This window comes from Poecilia latipinna, unplaced genomic scaffold, assembly GCF_001443285.1.
Source record: "Poecilia latipinna isolate Pla-1442-1.1 unplaced genomic scaffold, P_latipinna-1.0 Scaffold224, whole genome shotgun sequence".
NCBI classification, from domain to species: domain Eukaryota; kingdom Metazoa; phylum Chordata; class Actinopteri; order Cyprinodontiformes; family Poeciliidae; genus Poecilia; species Poecilia latipinna.
In genome coordinates, this window is record NW_015112840.1 from 11,178 (window position 1) to 20,356 (window position 9,179).

Below are 9,179 nucleotides of genomic sequence, written 5' to 3' on the forward strand. Positions count from 1 at the left end.
TTTTTTTGAAAAATTGTTTTTGTCTCCCAAGATAATATTACACAAAAGGCTCTGAATGGATTCCTATTGCATTGCTTTAAAATTAGGTGAATCACTGACATCTGTCATCAATGCAATGCAAATTTTTGACAGTCTGAATGTCAAAACGTATTTCCATATTTTCCCCATTATGATTATTGATGCTAGAATGTTGAAATATATACATATAAAAATAGCTAAACAAAGTAAAAAGCTTAAGTCCATAAACCAGGGGTTATAGTTTACTTTGTGCTTAAATTAAACACATTAAAACTGTAAGATACTCTAAACAGTTTTTTTCAAATACATAAAATGTAGAAAAATAAATCAGAAAGGTAATATATTCGCAGAGTACATTTAAAACAAATACCTAGACATATATCTTATGTCACCATCAAATGTAAACATACAAATATAAACCAGAATTTCCATTTTATTATTATTAGCTATGTTTTAGATGTTTTCATATTTTTGTATCAGACATCTAGATTTTGTCTAAACTAAATGTCACTGGAGCACATTACATGAAGTATGCCAGTGAGAATGCATTTGTGCAAACATTGGTGATTAAAAATATAAAGAAGCTCCAACAGTTTTCATGTGCCATCATGACAAACTGAGTCTAAAAATGAAGAAAAAAAAAAGCCTTTTTCAATTAAATTATTGAAATGACTGTTTTTGGGATTTGCCAAAACGAAAATGAGAACTCACATTATTCAAATACTCACATTTCTTCTTGCCGCCTGAAGGAAAGAAATCTTCTTACTGCACAATTTGCCAAATTAGGCCTCAGTGGATTTATGCCACAAGTTTAAAGTTTGATATGAAGTCAAAGTAAAGCGCCGCATCTTATTATCAACGTCAAAATATAAATTTAGCCAGTCTCTTATAAAATACCAAATGAAGGAAGCTCTTGGGAAGTTATTTGTCATGGTAAAGAAATTCCCACTAGATAGAGTCCATAAGTATGTTTTATTAATTGCATCTTTAAGTAAACGACTGTAGAACTGAAAAAGGATATATACTGTAGACTCAAACTTGTGGCTTTGACTTTTGGCTTTGAGGTTTCTAGTAGATTTACTTCGATCCAAGCTCACATACATTTGTGGAGAAAACACCCTTAATAAGAAATGATGACGCACTGGTAATTGGAACTGAATTAATTCATATTTTATACAGTCTTATTCAAACTAACTTTTTACCATAAATTCAATCCAAAATCTTTCTGAATGATGGATTCTCCATCTTGTTTTAATCACACATTTAATGAAACTGCATCATTGCCACATTTAGGATTTATTTACAATTAAGCAAACTAATTACATGGAATCGAGAATGTAATTATGCTCATTATGAATTACATTAAGGATTATTTCCCCTTAAAAACCCAAAAAAGAAAACATTGAAAAATATTTTTTTCAATTTACACTGGAAGTTTATTTGTAAATTGTTCAAAAATATTTGCTAGTAATAGTTTATTATTTTATTAAAAATCAGACACTAACTGTCTGGTAAGCCTAAAATTGAAGGATAAAGCACCTCCTTTTCTGAACCACCTGGCAGGTTAATTTTAAAGTACCTGAAAATGACCTTAGCGTAAGAAGCAGAGCGGCTCACTGGGGTCCAGATCTTCTTATGTCACCTTTCGATGAACCAGCCTAAAAGTTCCTCTACGGCAGGAGGGAGAAGATGGTTTGTCTGGCTCTGGGTCATTACAAGTTTCTGTTATTTCCCACTTTAGATCAGTCTGGAACCTGAGCAAAAGAGGTGTAGAGAACAAATAAAAAACTTCATGTAAAACTTTCATGAATGTAGCAAAGAAAAATGAAACAAAAGTAAGTCTGGCAAATTGAACAGGCTTGGTTTTGACTAAGCTAAACTAAAGAGTTTTGCTGGTTTTGTGGTTCTGTTTCTCTATGTGTGTCTCCAAACAGCTGAAGGTTTCAGGTAGAAGGGAAACGTTGTGAGGCTACATTGTACCAGTCATTCAGAAGGAAAAACTGACTACCATTTAGAACAAGCAGGAGCTTTTTAAAGAGACAGAGACCCAATTTCAAGGTGTTAAATTGAGAAGTCTAATTTAATTTAAGTAATGCTTGGTCTATACAGCAATATTCTACCAATGTACTTGATTGCACTATAAAATGGCACTGTGTCTGGAAAACACATAACACTGCTCCTCTAATTTTGTGGCCTGTATGTAGTATCTAAAGGATTTTTGCAACACCACAGCAAAGGACAGACAAATCGACAAAACAAACATTCAATAATTTTCTTCTCCTATTCTGATGCATTCTGACCGGCTGAGACCACAGTTGTTTGAGGCTATAATGAAGATTCAGTGTATTATAATTAGCAACAAGAGAAATAAATTATTTGAATAGCCAAATAAATTAAAGTTCCATAAATTAATTTGGCCTCTTTTAAATCTAATGAAGAAAAAAAAATATTGGAAATTATTTAAAATAAGTGCTGATTTATAAACTACTACTGTAATTAGACTAAACTGTTTTAATATTCTCATTTAAAAATACATTTTGAAATGTCTTAGCAAACGTTTTCATCTTTGTAGTACAAAATGCACCTTTTTTTCCTACTTCTCATAAAAAAGCTAAAATGTCACAGTTGTCAAGCAGCAAAAGATTAAATGTGTCGAACTGTGTCAGTGTCAACAAGAGAATAAAAGGTAGGGACAGTTGTGCCATCAGTTGTCAGGCAAGTCAACAGACCATCATAGACGTGTTTATTTCCTGCACCTGCATGATGGCATGTCATTGGCTAATTCAGTCACCTCAAGACTTTGTGAAGTGATAAGGAATGTAAATATGTAGCTCATTTTCAGATTAATAAATTATTACACACCATGTTTGTTCTATATATTGTTACACTATATGTATTACTATATTGACCACAGATTCAGTCACGTTTATATCTACTATACACCAACATGTCTGAGGTAGATTAGCAATTTCTCCTCCGTTTACTGTAAGTTTTGATTGTCTCCCTTGGTAATTGCACGTTTAAGATAAAGAAAATGAGACTATACAAACTTCATTCTATCGTTTTAAGGATTTAGTTTCTTAAACTTTCTGAAGCAGTGACTTTATTCCCAAAGAGTTTTAAGTTTATTAAACTGAGTGGGACAGATGTCCCGCCAGCATGTATCAAACCCGATCCTTTCAAGAGTTTCCAGCCATCTCGCTGATTAATATTGGACACGCAGTCCATCTCTTGCTTTCTGTCTCTCGTGTGGCCACCACGTTTTTATCAACTCCGCTTCTGAATGGGTTCCGTTAAGATGAGAAAACCTTTATGAGTGTCTCCCTGCTGGGACTAAAGTTGAGTTCAGATTAGAGTAGAAATTGATTTTCTTTTGTTGGGTAAAAAGTTCAAAAAAAGAAAATGAAAGCATGAAAAAGAAGTGGAAAAAATAGTTCCAGCCCACTAGGAAGTCTGTTGCTTTTATGAAATGATAGCAATAGTAAGGATCCCACAGACAGTTTGAAGCTTTGGTTGGTCATCCAGGCTAAAATTAGTTTCATCTTTTAATGCAAACACTTTTCCCAAAGTGTAAAAAAGTCTTTTTTTTTTTTTTTAAAGATGAATTGTGTGCCATCAATTTTTCTTATTTTGGACAGGATTTTTATTTTATTTTATCATAGACATATCCCTAGTAAAAACGTAAGAAAATAAAGTAAGAAACTATTTAAACTCTTGTTTAGTGTAAAAAAAAATGTCAGTCATAAACCATTTAGCCTGGCTATTGCATTCCTATGCAAGTCCACTCGATTCTCATCTCCCTTCACTGTTCCATCTGAGATTTCTCCCATTGAGCTCAATTTCTCTGGTTAAATTTCAATCAGGTCAACCAGCCAACAGCAGGAGTAGAAAATGATACCACTGACTTTCTGCATCCTTTTAGAGTTGTAATGGAGGCAGAGGAAATCTGTGTTGGCCACTCTTCCAAACATTAACATTCACAGCACTCCTGCTCAGCTCATCACTTCTCTCTTGGCTATGGTTTTTGTTTTTTTCTATAAGAGTGTTTAATGGGTTATGAATATTTCCACAGTAAGTTTGAAAGACTGAGGCCTTTGGTCTCAAATAAGCTATCCAAGCCTCGGTTTAAAAAAAAAAAAGAAAAAGAACTCTTTAGCCTTATGGAAGAAAGCCTAACATCTGATGAACCAAATTTGAACTGTTGTGGCATAGTGGATCAAGGTAGGTTTGGCATTAAAAAAAATAAAAAAATAAAAAAACACCAACATTTTTCTTCGGGTGAAATCAGGGTTTTTCTGGAACAGGATGAAATTCTCAACTCACAAGTCGCAGAGCTGAATATAAGGGATTTTAACATTGTAGCGCGTCTGAGCACACCCTAAACAAAAACAATGGTTTATTCAGAGGAAATTAAAGATTAGTGATGGTCCAACAAGAGCCCAAAAAATAAGTCTTACAGGAAACGTGAGGGAGAGAGAATATTACCATGTACCAGGATGTGGCTTCTTACTGAATAATAATACATAATACTTGTAGTACAGGTTGTGATTTCTTTTTTCCTGTGGAAAACAAAAGGCACAAACTTAGGTATGAACCTAACTCAGTGTGGCATTGCCTGCTATTCTAATGGATTTGGGGCTTTCCTGGAACAAGACCATTCGTCTCCTACAAGAGGAACCGTCACACAGAAATAAATTTGGACAAGCCAGGACCACATCACTTCCATTTCTAATATTTACCTTTATGGGATGGAAAAATAGGCTTACTGTGTGACGACAAAAGATGATACAAATATTTTAGTTGCCTAAGATAAAATTAATGATGGCAAAATAGGAAGTAGTAGTACTCCGATTTATTTTAGAATGCAATAATGCTTTAAATGACATGAGGTATAAGGTTGCAAATAATTTGATAATTTGATAGACACCTTCAAATAGACATTTACATCCAGGGAAAAGTAAACAATTTAATGTCGTAGAATGATGGTTCATACTGTAAGCAGCCAAATACAATAGCAGGGATATTTAAATTTAAAGTGAATACACAACTTCTTGTATTTCAGGGTATCAGAATGCATTCAGGGGGATTTTCCATTTGGCAAACAAATTTTAAAATTCAAGACAAAAAAGAATCCATCCACATTTTAAATAATAGATATGTATGTCAGACTCTTGTGTTCTCTACAGAATAAATAACAGATAAAGTTATCTGAAACTGTTTGATGAAACAATATTTATATGCTAATAAGGTCAGTGACTTTCAGAAAAGAAATGGATCAAGGGAAGCTCTTATGCAAATATTGCATTGATGTAATTTATAAAAGATAATTATCAGCCTGCTAACAGATATATACGAGTAGAATAACACATGAGGACATAACATGAGCAGCTTGCAGCGACATGGTCACATTATGCATCAAACTCATGGATATTCCTTTAAATCTGGTTGTTTCAGCCTTTGATGGAAATTCTTTGACGGTCTCCACTGGACAGATTTCATGTTTATTTTACAGAGGTGTCAGTCTCATTCCACCAACATCTGCTTAAACTTATAACACAGGAAAAATTCTGTTTGATACCACCATACATAAATTCCTCGTGTGTTATATATACATTTTATAACCATTAAAGTTGCCATTTAAACATGTTTTAAACACTCACTGGACCTGTTATTAGGTACATCTTTTTGGCAATGTTGAGGACCCAAATGCAAAGATGAGCATTGGAGGTGATGTTCCCAGTTTAAAGGTAACTGAACTGAGCAAACCAATAAAACAGGCTGATGGCAACAGTAGAGAATCTGACACTAACTGAGAAAAATCAAGAAGTCCTTATGATTGGAAGTTTGATTGCTGGATTGCTAAATGGGAGTTACTGAGCAAATGAGAGACGGGTAGGGAGACCAGGGAGAGATACTGAGGGAAGTTATTGGGTCTCAAACACACACACACGCACATGCACACACACACACACACACACACACACACACACAAATCACTAACAGAAACTCAATATGACTGGTTGTAACACACCTTGGGCATAACTATTATTTTTCATGGCCTAGATTTTAGATATTAGACATTCCTCAGATTTCAGCTTATTTTGGTACATTAGCATCACTAACCCCACTTCCTAGATATTAACAGCAAACAAGGTTGACCTGACGTTTGTCAAAATCACAAAAAGTTCAGAATACAATCATCAAACTAAATTTTGGTACCAATAACCAATTTCAATTCACGATTTTAATGTTTTGTTTCACTTCCAGCTCACCATAGAAATATGAAAGACAAGACAGTGGGAAAAACAACCAAACCTCAGATGGAAACTTCAAACACATTTTCTTAAGCTTATGGTTCAAGCATCTAAAGCAGTTACTTGGTGGTTTTTACCAAGTTCCTTCTCTACCGTTTGTGTCTATGTAGCTGCAGAAATTAACTGGCTTTAGCACCAACAATTTGGTTTTCCTTTGTGTGGTTGAGCTCTAGAACTACATTATTGCTCCTGATGGCAGTTAGTTAAAAAGGCTCCAAGTGCTTTTGAAAGTTTTAAATACCAATATTTTAGAATTGTTTTTTTTTTTTACTTTTCCTCCAACTTCCCTCTTATTTTACTGCTCAAATACGATGACTATATATTATTTACTCTTATCTTTTATAAGAGTATAAGTAAATATTTCTTCTTTAAGCCTTGATATAAATTTGACAGGAGCTGCTACTTATTTCAGGAATAACTTGAACAGCTAAGGGTAACAGGCATCCATCAGCAATAAGTGTCATTAGTCATGGTGCTTGTTGCTGTAACCTATTATCAGCCAATTTTTAGTCAAAAGTTAGATTTTCCCACTATCTGCAACTTCTAATGCCAATCTGCTTTTTCTACACATATTAAGCCCACACTCCACTCTGACCTTCTGCATGCACATGTTCTTGGTTGTTCTTAAAACAAGGTTGTGTCCACTGCTGTTGACTGTTAGAGTCAACAGCAGTGGACTACTGAAGGACTATTGTCCACAACTAGTCCTGGGAATCCAACGCCTGAAGACGGTTTGGCTCACTCCTATTCCAGAGTAGGTAAAGTTGAAATGCTTTGGGTGGGAGTGGGGGTATGCATAAGACCCCAGCTGAGTCTTTTGGTGTTGCAGCTTCGTCTGGTTAGTGTGAGGTTCTTTTCTAACTGTATCATCAGACACCCAGCATTATTTCTTGAAAACATAGGTGAAGAGATGGGTCAGCAGACAGGAAAGAAGAGTGCCAGGCAAACATAAAATGCTCACTCCATTGATGAAGAGGAACTGGGGATGTCTGGCACTGACCTGGTTACAGACAACTTCAACTTACACATCTCTGATGTTCAAGGACGTTTGAGGGCATGTAATCAAACTGGGCCACGTTAAGGACTTCCATTTAAATCATGGGTTCCAGGAGCAGCAGCTTGAGACACATTAGTGCCTATTGCAGTGATAACCACAACACCTTTAGATGGACAATACCATTTATTAAAGCTGTGTGACTGACAAATTATTTCTGTGGAAAATGGCTCCTTGTAGGCACTGTTGCAGCGAGCAAACAGGTTAGACTTGACCAAAGGTACTATGGGCTCTGAGGTGTCAGAAGAAGTTGAACAGGTAATGGATAGAGACATTTGATTAGACTTGAGACAGATCAGGCAAACATCCAATGACCCCAGAAAGGAAAACTAGGTCCATCGCAGGACATGTTTGATTTCAAACTACATAACTGGACCAAAGATACTGTTAGTTTATTAAAGGAGCAGTTTGAGGGGTTTTTGAGACACGTCACCAGGAAGACAAAATGCAGAGTCCCAGTACTCAGGAGAGGGTCAGTTTGTCACTTTGACAAAGTTCACCGAGGTAGTTAAAAGGCTGCCTGGCAGCAGGGCGCCAGCAGTGGACAAAACTCATACTGTGATGCTGAAGACTCAGAACATCATGACACTGCTGGGCTGACATGCCCTCTGAAATGTCACACAGAGGACAAGGACAACATCTGTTATAGAAAGGCCTTTTCACACCGATATCTGTCATTGCATGCCGTTATATTGATAAAAACGAGAAATACAAACTAATCTAGGATTCACGGGTGTTTTTCTATAGTAATCTCAAGGTCTTGCAGCTTAGGCAGTTGAAATACTTTGGAAATAATAGTATTTAATAACATTTGACTAAAAACTGAAACCAAGTTTTAAACATAAAACAAATGTCAATCAGTGTCCTTGATTGTTTTGAATAGAACTTAAAATAAAATAATTTAACATGTACTTTTTTTTATTGACTCAGGTGCTTTTAGCTCAACAGCATGGCAGGAGACTGACCTGGCACTGTTTGGCATAAATAGGACACACGTCACCTGTTGACTGCAGCCTGTGGAGGACAGTCATCCACATGCCAATCAGACTGACAACATCAGCTGCTAATCAGCAAGTTGTTTTTCATTACATGTTTTGAATGTTTTATGATGTTCCAGCGGGGCAGCAGTGAATCATATAAACTGCATGTTGCTTGGCAAATAAGCTGTATTTTATCTTACAATTAAATGCCACTGTACACCTAGAAAGAAACCACGATTGTTACTTTGGCTTTACTGAGATTCTGTGAAATTGTATCTTGATAAAAATATCCTTGGTACAGCAAAGAAAGAGTATCAGTTTTTTGTATTTTCTTGATGTTACGCAATAATAAAGGTTTTAGTTTAAAAGAAATCCATCCATCCATTATCTCACAGGCTTATCCCTAGTGGAGTCGCCATGGATGCTGGTGCCTATCTCCAGCAGTCAAAGGGTGAGAGGCGGGGCACAAACTGGACAGGTCCATCACAGAGTTTAAAATAAATGATCATTTTATTATTTTGTGCAGCTAACACAAATGTCTGTTCATAGCCTGACTTGTGTACTCAATATGAGATCAGTGAGGAAGTTTACAGACTTAAATAGTGCCTTTATTATCCTCACTGTTTAAACTGAAAATTATTTTCACCTTATTATCTATGTTCCATTTGTTTTTCTGATAACCAACCAGAAGTTAGTGCTTTAATAAAGCATAGAAAAACAAACTTGTTTAATATTTTCTCTCCATCTGCTCAGCTCGCCTGCTGCCAATCATTATGTTATGTTTAGTTATTAGTTATATATATATATATATAT

At 35.5% G+C, this 9,179-nt stretch overlaps 1 long non-coding RNA gene across 3 annotated transcripts in view; it reads right to left on the bottom strand.

The window, feature by feature from the left end:
- Positions 1–1,523: 1,523 nt before the first annotated feature.
- Positions 1,524–9,179, bottom strand: part of LOC106947120 (uncharacterized) — a 17,101-nt gene continuing 9,445 nt past the window's right edge. Inside the window, exon 4 of one of the 3 annotated variants that reach the window (XR_001424910.1) lies at positions 1,524–1,772. This is a non-coding gene — a long non-coding RNA (uncharacterized LOC106947120). The remainder of the gene's footprint in view (positions 1,773–9,179) is intronic. The other 2 variants (XR_001424909.1, XR_001424911.1) reach the window with 2 other exon arrangements.